We start from the raw sequence: 14965 nt of genomic DNA on the forward strand, positions 1-14965 counted from the left end.
AAACACTCTCAGCCGGACGGACCAACGTAAGTAGAAAGAAACACACAGGAGCAGTGAAATGGGGATAATGGGGACGGCAAAGATGGGCATTAGAGCAGACAGCGAGCAGAGCGGAGTGACAGACTGACAGAGGGATAAACCGACAGAGACACAGCGAAGGGGTTAGTTTGCTAAATGGGTCTGCTTGATAATTGTGTTCTGTGACAGCTGACAGTAGCGCCACTTAATTAAAGCCAAGCAGGAAATAACTATTTATAGAGGCTCCATCCCATCAGCACTAAATGACATGGTGTTTTATTTCCCTGCAACCGACTGGCCGCAAAACGCTGACTTTATTTAATTCGATAAGTGTGTGTTAGGAGGGGGGAGGAGGAGGAGGATGGTGGTGTGTATGTGAGTGTGTGTGTGTATATGTGTGTGTGCACGCAGGTCCCTGTGTCTAGTGGTGGGGGCAGCTAGAGGGAGGAGTCTGCCTGTGTGGAGTGTGTGTGTGTGTGTGTGTGGCTATTTCAGCATGTAATCTGTATGTAGCGCGCGCGTGTGTGTGTGTCAGAAAGATACATCTATATAAAGAAATAAATCAGCATTATTATATAAATTTGCCCCAGGCAGCTGAAAGCAAGCATTATATCCACTCAACACACACCCTAACACACTCCTACGAAACACATGCGCGGGCTCACACACTCACGCTCAGACACACAGCCACTCGCAGTCATGTCCCATGACAATGCCCAGTTTGACAGCATTCTCCCTGACAGTTTGAAATGTCAGCCCCAAGTGTCTGTCCAAGTGTGCAGACGAATGTGCATGAGTGAGAGCGAAGATGTGTGAGGTTGTAGAGCCACCATTTCCTGGATGTCAGCTATAAAAACCACTCACAGAGGTATCCCACTTCCTCCTTGTTTAACCGCTTCCCTCTGCATTGGCCTTGAATTGAGGGAGTTTGAGAAAACACTGAATGGTTGGAGTGCACCATAACAAACAACAAAATACTGAACAGGCTCCTGTGCCCAAGAACGCCCTGGAAGCACTTTGCTGAATTTCTGGGAGCTGGGCTTGTTTGTTGAGTAACTTTAGATGACACACATTAATAAATTATAACTCGCAGCAAGACTGGATGGCAAGTTAATTTTATTGTGATGCCATGTCTCTGTTTGGGGGATCTTGTGAACAGAATTTAAAAGAAGGCTGTACTTTCATTGTGTAGTTCTGGGTTGAGTTATGGTGTGCTCTTGATTCATTATTCTTAAAAAGTTATGGCGATTTAAATTTGTATCTTATCATTAGAAATGGCTGAGAAGAGGCTGAAGCAAAAAGAAAGAAGGACTTTGAAAATGGTTTTGGACATTCAGGCAGTCATTATCACAAATGATTACTTAAAAAAGTTAAAATTAAAACAAATCTGTTAAAGCATGAGCATGTGTAAAGTAATATTGGTTAATAAGATCCTTATTAGATGCTGATTGATATTATTATCTGTTCATTAGTTAATTAGTCCTTGTGTATTTAATCATTGGGTTTTGTCTCACCTGGTGTCAGCTCATCTGTTATGCTCCTGTCAATGTGTTTTCTGTCCTTTGTTTTTTTGCAATCCTGCCTGTGTCCCCCACAGCTTCATACTGTACCATATTTAGTTGCGCATTTATCTTTGCTTTTTTGTTTCGTTTTGCTCCAGCTAATCAGTTATGCTGTCTGCCCTTTTGTTGCCTCTCTTTATTTATACGGACTACAGTTTCAGATTATTAAAGCTCACTTTTTGTTTTTCTTTCTGCCTCCCTGGGTGTTTGGGTTTGGGTTGGTTTTACAAAATCTCAACAGATACTTTGCTGGAAACCCCAAAAACCTTATCATGGCGCCAGAGGAAAAGTCAGGAGATCACCAAGGCCATTCGGATTCATCCTCTGTGGAGTGTGAATGTCTGTACAAAATGAATATAATGAAAAGCTGTTGGAATATTTCAGTCCAGACCAAAGTGGTAGACCAACTGACTCACTGACACCAGCATTGCCGTCCAATACTGGGAGTTGGTGTCTTCACTGGTGATGAAATGAATGAAATGATTAAAGAAATGTTTTGAAAGTTGGATTCATGTTTTGTTTCGTCACATGTGCTCACTCTACGACTCTCCCCCTGATGTTATACTGACAGGCAACCAAATCAAACGCACCGTCACCTCAAGTAAAACTAGGAATTTCTCTAGGTCTGAAATTTGCTGGAAATAATTGGGAGGGATAAGACAAGCCCACAACTTAAACATATATAACAAAGGTCAAGACATTTTAGACATGCAGAAATACAAAAAAACCCTTTACATATTCTATCTTTAACCACGCATTTTAGTTGCCTGACTCTAGGCTAACTATAACTGTAATATGTTTGCTACAACCTTAATCCTTGACTAAACCATAGTCGCTCTGTGCAGATGCTGTAGGAAACAAAATATTTAAAACTGTTGCAGTGAATGCAACATAATCCAGTGTTTTATGCAGAATTGTCTAATCGAGACATTCTTTTCTGGTGTTAGGGTTGTATTTTTTTGTCAGGTAGTCAAAACACTTCAGAGTTGTCCTTTTATCCGAACACTCTTGTTTGAACCCAGACTGAACTTCAATTCTCCAAGCAATCCTCCTTAAGTATCGTCAAAATGAACAGAAATTTCATGGGTTAGCTCCCAGTCAGCTATTATTCTTCATCTGCTGATTCTTTTCTTTCATTCAGTGTTGAATAGGCCGTTTCAGCATTTTCTCCTTACATTGGAGTTACATCACCATTAAAAATGTTGACGCCGTAATCCCTTTTTTCCAAGCCAGTTACTTCACCTTCATTTACTGAAGTATGAAGCACGTGAGAGCCGTGTGTGAGAACAACTGCTGCCATGTAAAAGTACCTGTAGTTTTAAATATTAATAGGCCTAAGTGACTGCAACCGTGTACCTCTCCGCACTAAACCATTCCATTTAAGAGATAATGGGCAACGATAAAGACATAAAACAAGATATCAAGGATAAATTCAGTGGTTTTCTTCATCCTACTTGGAGGAGCATGCATCAATATTTTCTCAGACAGGCGCTGCACAGCTCCTTTAACGGCTGCCAGCAACTGTTGGCACATGAAGAACGGAACACAGAACCAGAACAAAACACATAAATGCCTGCTGGTTTCATCCATACTAAAAATGAATCCTCTTGAGCTTGGTTTAGCCTCGTAGACTTTCTTCTTCTTCTTGCTGAATCCCTCTGTTTCTGTGGATGTTGCCCAGTCCAGAACTTTTTCCTCTGACTTTTTGTGTAGGCTACTCAGATTGTGAGTGTTGGGTTCGTCCAACTAGATGAATTATAACAAAAGTGAAAACATGTTTGCCCCAATTGTACATTGGAAGGTAAAAGTCACCTGCTGTGTCAGACATAATAAAAAACCCATACTAATAGAGTCCCTTTGTGATAGCATAACAAGATAAGAGAAAAATTTACTCTTTTACTGAAATCTGTCAAACTTTTATTAAGTCAGCGTTATCTTCTTATGTTCACTTCTTTTATTGTGCCACTCTGTCCTCGTGAACTCTTCTCACTTCCTTTCTATCTTTTAAAAGATAATTATAGGCAAGAAAAACAACTTACTTTTTCTATACATCATTTATTATTCAATTTGTGCTTCGACCTCAAAGGGGCTTTTATCAGAGTTTGAGTTAAATCTGACGAATTTACATCTGAAGAGTTCAACCTTTTATAGACTCCGGAAAACACGCTGCAAGCCTCTATTAAACATGCCATCCGGAGGAGTGCAGAGATCTTGTTAAACTAAAGCTCCTAATTTTTCCGAGCCGTTGGAGCTTGCACATGCCCTTGTCACCGGTGGAGCTTGAAACGTTCTTCAGAAATAATCCAAAAGTGACCCCAGTAGTAGAACCGAGCAGTTTACTACTCTGAATCATTCTCCGATACCCTTCAGACCTTGAAGGTCATCTGAAACTAGCTTTGTAATTATTCCTGGAGTTCAAAAAGCAGATGCTTAATTAGCATTTAGTTACTAAGCGGCACAAGCTTTTGTTGGAACAAAGTTCTCTGACTGAGATCTTTGACTTACCCTTACATCCAACTTTTAAATCTAGACCGTAGGCTTTTTCTGTTTTTTTTAATCCTGTCTACAGTGCTGTTTCATATTCCAGTAAAGCACAGTAAAACAGCTCTGAATGTGATACCTCATTAATTCATTCATGTTGATTCTGCATGATTGTGTTTGCTGAATTAATGTCCAATTTAATCAAATATTTTATAATTGATATATTATAGAGTTTAATAGGACGTCGTGATTGATCATGATATAAGTTAACAAGCACTTCTTTTTTAAACAAATGACACAAGATGAAGTATTTGCTGTGTCCATGGTTACTAAAAGTAGCTAGTGAGTGTGTCAGTGGGAGACTCGGCAGAGATAATGAGTTCATTGTTTCAGCTAAGCCTTCACAATCATGGAAAAAATAGAGTTAATTAACAATGTAATTAACATTGTGGTATAATGCATTATATTGGACACTATATATACTATATTGCTTAACTGTTTATATGGGCACATGGAGCCTAAAATAACATTTGCAATAATGGTGGTGAAATGTTTCTGTGTCTGTCTTTGTCCCATTCATATATCCTGTTTCTTTACTTCATTTGTTCCTTCTTACCTTCTTTATTCTGCCTTCTCTTTCAGAAGTGTCCTCTGTTTTTCTTCTCTCTTTATCTTTTCTCTTAACAGCATGATGATGACGCCATCTTGTTTGAACTGTTGAAGTGGCGGTGATTCACAGTCATCAACACCTGCTCGCTCAAGCAGCACCTCAAGTTCGTCTTCCACTTCTGATATTTTACATCCACCCGCCCCTGCTGCACTCTTTATTTTTTTTTCTCTCACCTTCTGTCTCACTTTCCTTGTTGCTGTTTTTTTTATTTTTTAACTTTCACTTCTATTCCGCTGATTTAGCAGCCACCTCTTGTTCACACCAACACTTTGTCGTTCATTCCCTTCCCTGCTCACTTCCTTCCAGCCCTCGTGTGCTGCCACGAGTTATGACTTCACCCTGTTTTGCTTCACTTTCTCTCTCTCTTTCTCTGATCTGTCTGTCTATCTCTCCCTCTGTCTCTTTCTCTCTTTTGCTCGCTCTTTTGCTCTGTCTCTCCCTGCACCTGGCTGTGTCCCATAGCAGTGCTGGCACAGCAGAGAGCAGATGAGACAGTGTTAAACAGTGTCATCTGCCAACACATCCAGCCCAGAGTGCTGCATTGTTTTGTGTGTGTATGTGTGTGAGTGCGTATATGTGCCTCCACATGAGCATGTACAGTATTTGACTATGTTAAGGTGTATCCTGCTCAGTGCGTATGATCAAGTGTGTGTACAGATGTATACAATCCAACACCAACAGCTCCTTGATGTGCCATCTCTTGAAGTGTGGGAGTAGAGACACACTGAAACTGTTAAACTGAGAGGGCCCTTGGCTTTGAACACTGACAGCCCTGTGGCTGGTTGTCTCTGCCATACAGTGGCGGTCGTTCAAAAGTCACCATCTTGATTGGCAAATCAAAGGCATCTACCGCCAACTGCTGTACTGCAGATACATTTCATACGGAAGTTCTCTCCTCTATTAAGCGAAACCCCACAAGGCAAGGGTGTGACAAAAAATTGTACAAAGGGGCTGGGGATGTGACTGACTGTTCTGTACTGAGGACTCACAGAACATGCTTTCTTTATTTATTTCCCCTACATGTCTCAAGTCTGATGTCTTGGCAACTGCTTGTTTTTCAAAACATTTCAAACATACGGCTGGAGCGTTTATGTCTTTCGACAGCCTGATGGGAATATTTTGAGAGGGAGGTATTAGCTCCTTAGGGCCTGCGATGTATTGAGGAAATATTTGTCGTCTGATTTGCATAAATATGTGTGAACAGTTTACCTTAACTCCTCTCAGAGGTGTCACTAACTTAGGACAGCAACAGCACAGAATTCCTGTGTTCGCAAGTGTGTTGACCCCAAAATATTACTCCTAACGAAGTCAAAAAAGCCATCAAGAAACGCCTCTCCTTATCTTGAATGTGATTTATTACCAAATCGTCATGCATCAGTGGCTGTGACACCATTTCACTGATGGCACACTCTCCCATATCTCAGCAGTTGATTAAAACTCTTCCCTGATTTTCTCCCCAGATGACTCAAGTGTTGCCAACGCTGTTGTTATGATGCAGAACAACTGGAGGTCGTGACCTTGGCGAAGGACTGCAGCGCTGTACAAGTAAATGTGGATTTATTTGTGCGAGTGCGTGCGTGTGTGTTGCTGTGTGCCTTTGTGCACACATGAAAAGTACCCTCACAGACTACCGTGGCTCTCATTTGATATGCAGTACAATTCATAGCTTGCTACTATTAATACCCGTTCACTTTCCATTCTGCAATTTATCTATTTACTGCAGGGTGGTGGTGGTGGAGGTGGTGGTGAGGTCTGAGAGCATGATTGTGATTTGAGTAATGCTTTCAGAATAAAGCAAAGGAGTGGAGGCAGAGATCGAGAAGGGGGGAGAGAAAAGACGGGCATAAAACAGGAAGGGAGAGATGGAAGGAACAACTGCAATAAGGTAAAGCATGGGGGAGATGAGTGCACGGAAAGCGAGGGGATTCAGTGGAAGGAGGGGGAGAGACATGGGAAAATAGAGGGGGATTGAAATCCTCCTGGGATGCACAAAGAGAGGAAACACTTAAGATGACTCAATTCATCACAATCACTGCTACAAAAGAGAGAGAGGGAGGAAAAATGGAGGGGAGAGGATGCAAAAAGAGAGCAAGAGTATGTACTGCAATACATCAGCAAGACCAGGGTAAGTGTATGAAAAGGCTGTTCAAAAATATCAGAGGTTTTTGGGGAAAAATTAAGGAAGATGGGAAGTCTGAACTTTTTTTAAGGACACAAAAGAAGTCGCACTTACTCTATGGCTGTTTCCATTTGGTTTATGCTTGTGCAATAGGCCAGGGTACAGGAAATCAATATGTGACGCCTTAATTAAAACACACAAGGCAAATGCACCCACATGTCGATTTAAAGTAAACACGTAAGCCAATATAGCCCTCAATTTTGGTCAAGAAGCTCAAGAATTTAAACAAAACACAATTATTTACACACACAGTGCTCTACCGTGGTTGAATCCTGGTAGAATGCTGCATGTGTAAATAATCTGCATTCATTTCTAATCATCACAATTTAAACTAAAGAAATGGTCAGTTTGAAGGCTGTGCATTTCATTAGAGAGAAAAGGAAAATCTATGCCTCACTAGAACTCTCGCTAAGTTCTAAAGAGGCAAAGAGCTCGGAGAAACCGAAAAGCTGCAGATATTGGTGTCGATTCGCAGTCGGATCATTAAGACTACATCGTGATATTGGTAGTTTAATAGTGCTGCTTTATTGTTTGTATGTATTTCGTGCAAATATAAGGAATTTTAGTCAAGGCTCAATCATACATAAACAGCGATAAACCCATATTTTCTAACTTGTAATAATGTTCTAGCTGTCAAAATGTGAAGTTGTCGGCATTTACATAACTGCAACAATGACGGAACGGCCTGACAAATTGCACTGCTTGATTTTGTTGAGATGACGGGTTTATAGAAAAAAAAAATGTTTTGTGGATGGAGCTTTATGACAGAAGGAATTGTGTAGATGGTTACTGAAAGCTGAATAAGCAAGTTAATGTGGTGGCTCGAGCAAGGTCACCACTGCAGCTGTGTTAAATTCTGTGGTAATCCACTTTGTGTTCAAAAAAGAGGACTGTATCAAGTATGGTTATAAGGTGGAGCAATAGCTCAGTCCGTAGGGACTTTGCTTGGGGACTCAAAGGTCCCACTCTGACCAAATAAAGTATGATGTGGACTGTTGGAGAATGCTAGTTCACATCCTGGGCATTGCTGAGGTGCCCTTGAGCAAGGCACCGACCCACAACACTGCTCGTTGGGCACTGTAGCATGTGTGGCATCCTCTTCACTCATCTCCTCTATACATTGCTTGCACACCTGTGTGCGTAAAGAGAACTTCCCCTTGCGGGATTATAACAGTACATGAAATTAAAAAATAAGAAAATGAATAAGAATATAAATAATGTGAAAGAAGGCCTGACTTTAAAGCAACCTTCCTCTAAAAATGATAGAATAACTCCTACAACCTGTGTGGCTGATATGATACGTTTTCAGTTTAACTATTTTCATTTGACACGAGGCACATATATGCATATTTGTAAAAGAGAAAAAATACTCTATATATGTATATATATATATATATATATATATATATATATATATATATATATATATACATACATATATATATATATATATATATATATATATATATATATATACATACATATATATATATATATATATATATATATATATATATATATATATATATATATATATATATATATAAATATATATATATATGTAAGCCTGAACTGACTAGCCAATTGCCATGTTGCCAAGTTGCCATCCAATCAGGGGAAGTCAAACTGTCCAATCAGAGCAAAATGTTTCACGAAATATGAAAGCTTAGAATATGGGGCTCTTAATTTGACAAATGTTTCCTATTTGTGTCCATCTGTCAGACTTTCTTAAACCTCACAGTTGAAAATATTCTTGCACTTTTCACACATGCGCAACATATTTTTTCAGCTTTTAAAACACATTCACAGTCTTGAATTTGTGATTTTTTTTTTTTTGTCACACATTCATAAATGTCACAAAAGGAGAGTAACAGCAGCCAGCTGTGAGATTGTTTGTGGACATGATGTCACAACCTTAAATTATATACATGTCATAAATACATAGTACCCTTTTTTGCTTCCATGCAAGTCAGGCAAGCAACACCTACTTGTACCATACCTCATGAGGACACAGTATTGTGGAGGAAAAATCATACCGCCATGTGATTGAGAAGAAAAAAAACCTCTTTTCATTCAACCACATCCACTCCTGAGAGAGCCCTCGCAGTCTGCCTCTCGCACTGAAAGCGCATTGAAACGAGTGTGAAAAGTGAAATAGTGACAGGCAGGTGACAAGGTTCATCCTGCTTCTATCTGGTTAGCTCTATTAAAAATGTACCAAGGACAAATGAAGGACCTCTTGGGGGACCAGATGAACTCTAAAAGGCAGGAGCTGTCTTTCAGGTTTGGACAGCACAGACCGAGCATGCATACACACACACACACACACACACACACACACACACACACACGCGCGCAGGCATGTATGTGCACACTCGCGTAGACACACACAAACACAAAAAGAGGGAAAAACTGTCTCAGCATACATTCTTTGAGAGGCAAAATGTGCCAAAGAGAGTTAGAGATGAAAAAGAGGTGAGCGGAGGCAAAGGCAGCGAGTCCCAGAGAGAGATTGAGAATGAGGAGAAAAGACAGAGTGAAGAGAAAGACACAGAAAGTCAGGGAGAGAGGACGAGCGGAGGGAGGGGAGGAGAGACGGACTGAGGAGGGTGGGAGGGTGGGGGGTTTGGGGGGAGAGAACGATAGAGTTCTGGAGAGGTTAATTGGAGGTTGAGGCGTGATGATATGATTCAGAGAGATCATTAGCATTCCAGAGCTAAATATTAATGACGCCAGAGCTCAACTTCAGCCGCAGGAACACACAGTGCTACTGCAGGTGAGGCCCAAAAGACAGAGTCAGAGGAATAGAAATGCAGAGTTTGCAGCACTTGGAACTATAAGCCATAAATGTTTTACACCGTCATTAACATAATTTGATGGAGGCTTTTTGTCTGCATGTGGGGGGGTGGTACTAAAAGTCTTGCCAGGGTAAATTAGAGAAGGATGCCCGCTTAATCATTACAGATTTTAACAATAATGTAGTAAATTGTAGTACTTTAACACCATTATTCTTTTTTTCTTTCTTTTTTTTTTTGCACAAGGAGGCAAACCCCAGACAATAGGTTCCAGTCTAAGCTTTGAACATGCTGATGTTGTACATGGGAGGATATTGAGCTGAATGGCCCGGGACCCTCAGTGGCACTGACAGATACAGTACTGAAGCAATTAATCATAAGCACCGAGATCAAAGTTCCTCTCTAGAAACTCTTGCAGATGGGACTATTTAATATTTTGCCTGCGTGACCACGCTGTTACAAGCATCCAAACACAAATGCACGCACACACACACGTGTCCACCTATGCGCACAAGCACGCGCACACAGTCACGCACGCACACACTTCTACAAATATCCCCTAAGGATGCAGCAACCTGCTCTGTGTTGTGTGTTATTTATGGCAGGAGATTGAGGGCCCGGGCCTTTGAATGCGTTCAGAGACATGTGAACTACAGTAAGTGGCTTTGAAATCCACAGTGGCGCAGTATTAAAGAATTTCTCCTATTAGTGAGCTGGCAAATGCTCACTGGAATGGAGACAGCTTACATGAATCACAGCAGATATTCATTGTGTGTGCATCTGTGTACATGTGTGTGCCTATGTGTGCGCGAGGCTGCGTCTGTGTCTATTTCAAAAAAGCCCTTTTAAGAAGGGAATCTAGGAGGATGGAAGAAAGGATTGGAGAAAAAAGGCATTACTCTTGAGGTAGCAACACAGGAGCAGATCTACAAAACTATTAATCTCTTCCTCTGCCTCTGCCCCCCTTAGCCGCCTCTTTCTATCTCTCCCCTTTTTCTCCTGCTGCCTCCCTTCTTCTCCTATCTCCTCTTTTTTCTCCAGAGCCCTCCTCTGCATTTATTTCATTAATCCAGCTCTCCTATCCTTTTCCCCCGCTCACAGCTACTCCATCTATTTCTTTCACTTTACATCTCCAAACATTGCTCTGCTCCCACTCTCCAATGAGCCCCCCCGCCCTTTATCACTCTTTGCCTCCATCATGACTTGCCTCCCTCACTCCCTCCCTCCCTCCTGCCCTCCACCATGTCCATATTTCACCTCCCCCCCTTACTTCCTGTTTTTGACCTCATCTCCTCTTTAATCTTTGTTTTTCTCAATCTTTAAGTCTCTTATTCTCAGTCTCTCTGGCACTTTCGATCTCTTGCTCTTCCACTGTCTCTCTCTGCCGCTTGCCTGTCTCTATTGCTCCTTCTCTCTCTCTCTCTCTCTCTCTCTCTCTCTCTCTCTCTCTAACCCACTTCTGCACTGCCACTCCGCAGTGTGTTGCAGAGAGAGATTCAGACCTCAGTCTTGCATGTGGTCGAGGTTTCAAAGCCGCAGTCCTCACCGCAGGTTCAAATAAATGCACACGTGCGCCTGCACACACACACACACACACACACACACACACACACACACACGGCCACTAACTCAGTAGCCGCAGCTGCAGTGGTTCTGGCTCGGTGGCTGAGGCTGCATGGGGTTCCTTTGTGGGTGAGGAGCTCTACTGCAGCGACTCACTCTTCGTCTTTTCTTTTTCTCCCTCCCTTTTTGCTCTGTCTGTCTCACCCACCCACTGCTGCTTGCTCCCCCCCCCCTTCAGCCTCTCATTGCCTCACATGCCCCCCCATCCACTCCTCCAACTCCCCCCCTGTTCATCCTCCCACTATTTTTCCCTGCCCCTCTATTATCCTCCCCCACAATCAGGACCATTTGTGTTTCTCTACTGTACATCCAGCTGCCCCTCTCCCACACCCATTTCTGTCCTCTGACCCCCACCATTCTCCAGGCCTCTCAAGTGTCACCCCCTGAAGACCTTACCCACCCACCCTTGGCCCTCTCGTGTGCAGGAAAAGAATACACCTCCTTATTATTCTCCCTCCGCACCACCACCCGTTTCCACGCGTGCACGCGCTCACATTCATCCTCATCACTTCCCTTTTGCACCTCGGTACCCACACCTTCCCCTGTATTGGCTTCGTGCGCAAACCCACACACACACACACACACACATGCATGTACGGAGTCACACACTGACAACTTCTCGCCACCTCTTCCTGTTTGGCTACACACCACACTTCTTCCTGGGCCACTAGTTACACCAAGTCTCCAGTGATGCAGTCATGTGCTGATATGCCCCTCCGATGCTCCATTCTTATCTCTTGAAAGACGTTTTATGCCTTCATGCCTCCTTCCTGCCTTTTCCCCTTGACCACCACTACCTCCTCCATCTCCCAATCCCCCCCCCCCCCATTCCTCCTGCATCTCTACAAACAGACAATAAATAAAAATCCCCCCCCCCCCCCTCACTCCCTCCTGACCTCTTTAATCTCGTCCAGCCCCAGCTCTCTTTCTCTATCCCTATCTCACACCAGAACACATCAGCCTTTACACAGTGACTGCAGTGTAACAACACATTCTTCTATAATGGTTTTAAAAGACAGAAAAAATAAAAAGCATTGTAGCACCGGGTACAACATATTAACCTACCTACCAACTGTGACGCCTTTCTTCCAACAGTCAGTCTCATATCAGCTTCTCAACCATTGCAAATCCCCGAGGCTGACATTGCCCGTCCCTTATTTACTTCCCCCCTGTCCTCCTTCCCTGCAAAGATGTATCCAATCATTCTCACTTGTCTTTGCTGAGGCCTCTGTAATGATGAGCTGACTTGGAGCTTGTTTTTTTAGCTAATTATCCCCCTTTATTTATTTTCACGGAGAGTGAATCATTTCCTGGAAACATGACGATCACATTAATGGAACACAAGCGGCTCCCTGTTTCCAATTAATCGTCCTGCGTCTGCGTTGTTTTGGCAGGAGGAAGTGTACATCCGTGAGGTAAATACATGTAAACACAATATATGAACTATATGGACACGCGTGTTTTGTTTGGATAGATGGTGCTTATGAGTATGCACAAACATATTAATAGACCAGTTGAATGAGCGAGGAGAGGGAGGGGTGAAGACAACAAAAGGTCGAAGTTCAAATCTACAACAGGCACACACACACACACACTGTGATGGCGCAAGACCGATCCGCTTCACGCTCAGTTGCTATGAGACGGAGTTTTGTGAAACTTTTAAATTAAAAATCTAATTAGTTCTCTTAGATTTCCCTCAAATGGAAATAAAAAATTAAGAATGCGAGAGCCAATATCTGTATTTGTTTTTTCCGTTTCTTTTCATCCCTCTAGATCACATTAACGCTCTCCCTGCTGTTTGTCCCCAACATTTGCCCGTCGCCTCGTTTTCTTTGTTTCCCACCACCTCTTTCTCCTTCTTCCTCCCCCTTCTATGCTTTCCGCCAGACACACAGGCCTCCTTTACCTCTGCAAGTGTTGCATTATTAATTGACCTGCATTGGACATACAGTACAGCGGAGAAAACATTCTGTCTGAACCATGCAGCCAGTCGCACAAGAAAACGCGAACACATACTGTGCACGGCGCAGAGATGCTCACAATGCATGAGGAACTGCATGCATATGCATGGCCACGCACGTCTGTTGAGCATGTGCATGTTTTTTTAACATGTTGTTTTTGTTGTTTTGTATACAACATGCATTTATTCTATCTGATCCCATCATACATGTTAAGGTAAGCCTGGGGCAACTCCCCTCTGAGGTTTCACTATTACCCCAGTCATGATCACAGCTTGGCTCCCCTGTGTGCATCACAAGATGTGCCTTTGCCTTTGTCTGCATCTCTTTGTTTGATGTCTACCCTGAATGTGTGTGTGTGTGTGTGTTTGTGTTCATGGCTCAGTATGTGCTACTCTGGCCTGTCTCTCGTGGAGTGTGTGTGTGTGTGTGTGTGTGTGTGTGTGTGTGTGTGGATGCAGCGTTAGCTTTTGAGACTGATACACATGACCGCAGTATAGTAAATGTCTTTGGTGAAATACAGCCTGAGACAAAAGTCTGCGTCATAAAATGGTTCATAAAAGCAGCACGATGTGATCAAATCATCTGCTAATTTATTCCAGCCAAACCGGAGGAACAGACTGGTAACTAGGAGCTTATCTCTGCTAATAACTGTTGTCAATGCCAGTTGCTGAGCATTAATTTCTTTTTGTTGCTTTGGTTCTATTTTATTATTTAGTGAAATGGATATATATATATATATATATATATATATATATATATATATATATATATATATATATTTATCTCTACATATTTTGTCATCAGGTTTGCTTTTAATCCCCGCACAGATTTGTTATTTAACCAATTCTGAATATAAATGAATTATGGATTTAAACATTATATAATCAGTGAGTCAGTTTATGTCTGAGCAAATTACTTACATTTTATTTACCTGAATGCATTGCGATTGGTTATGGAGATTTATGATTTTCATGCCTTGTTAGCCAAACACGAGTGTTTGAATACGTGACAGATACACAGAGTTAAAGCGTTTTATCCTCATTGGTCACGGCCGTAATCTTAAGTCCTGTGATTGGATATGGAGATATTGCTGAAGTGCTTTAATTGCTTGAAGGGTTTAATGCATGAGTCTTTTGGCCACAAGGGAGTTTATGAATGTATGTGTGTTCAGTGTGCGTGTGTGTGTGTGCATGCGTGTGTGCAAGCGCTGCTACTGTGCAACTGTGAATACTTTTGAAAAGTTCAGCGCTAGAGTCAATTCTTTTTATATCCAGATTGTTTTCACACACAAACACCTTCCCGCCCACATTCACATACACATACACACACGCTGGCACACACACACACACTTACATGCACAAACATGTGTGCACACACACAGCAGTAAAAAACTAAAACGCGACAAAGCAAGATAAACAGTAATTATTTACTGTCATTCAGATGAAGAAGCACATCACACGTACTGACACATGCGACACACACTGACACACACACACACACACCGCCTCATTGGCACAAAATACGAGTGCAAAGAGAGATCTAACAGTCACTGGTATCATAAATCTAAAACATTTGAACTGAAGTACTCACATGCAAACACAGATGTGGACATGCAAGCCTGCTCACTTCAGAGCAGCTCATCTGATTGACAAACAGGTTTGCAGGGACAATCTAAT

Source organism: Sparus aurata, chromosome 1 (assembly GCF_900880675.1).
Source record: "Sparus aurata chromosome 1, fSpaAur1.1, whole genome shotgun sequence".
Taxonomy (NCBI): Eukaryota; Metazoa; Chordata; class Actinopteri; order Spariformes; family Sparidae; genus Sparus; species Sparus aurata.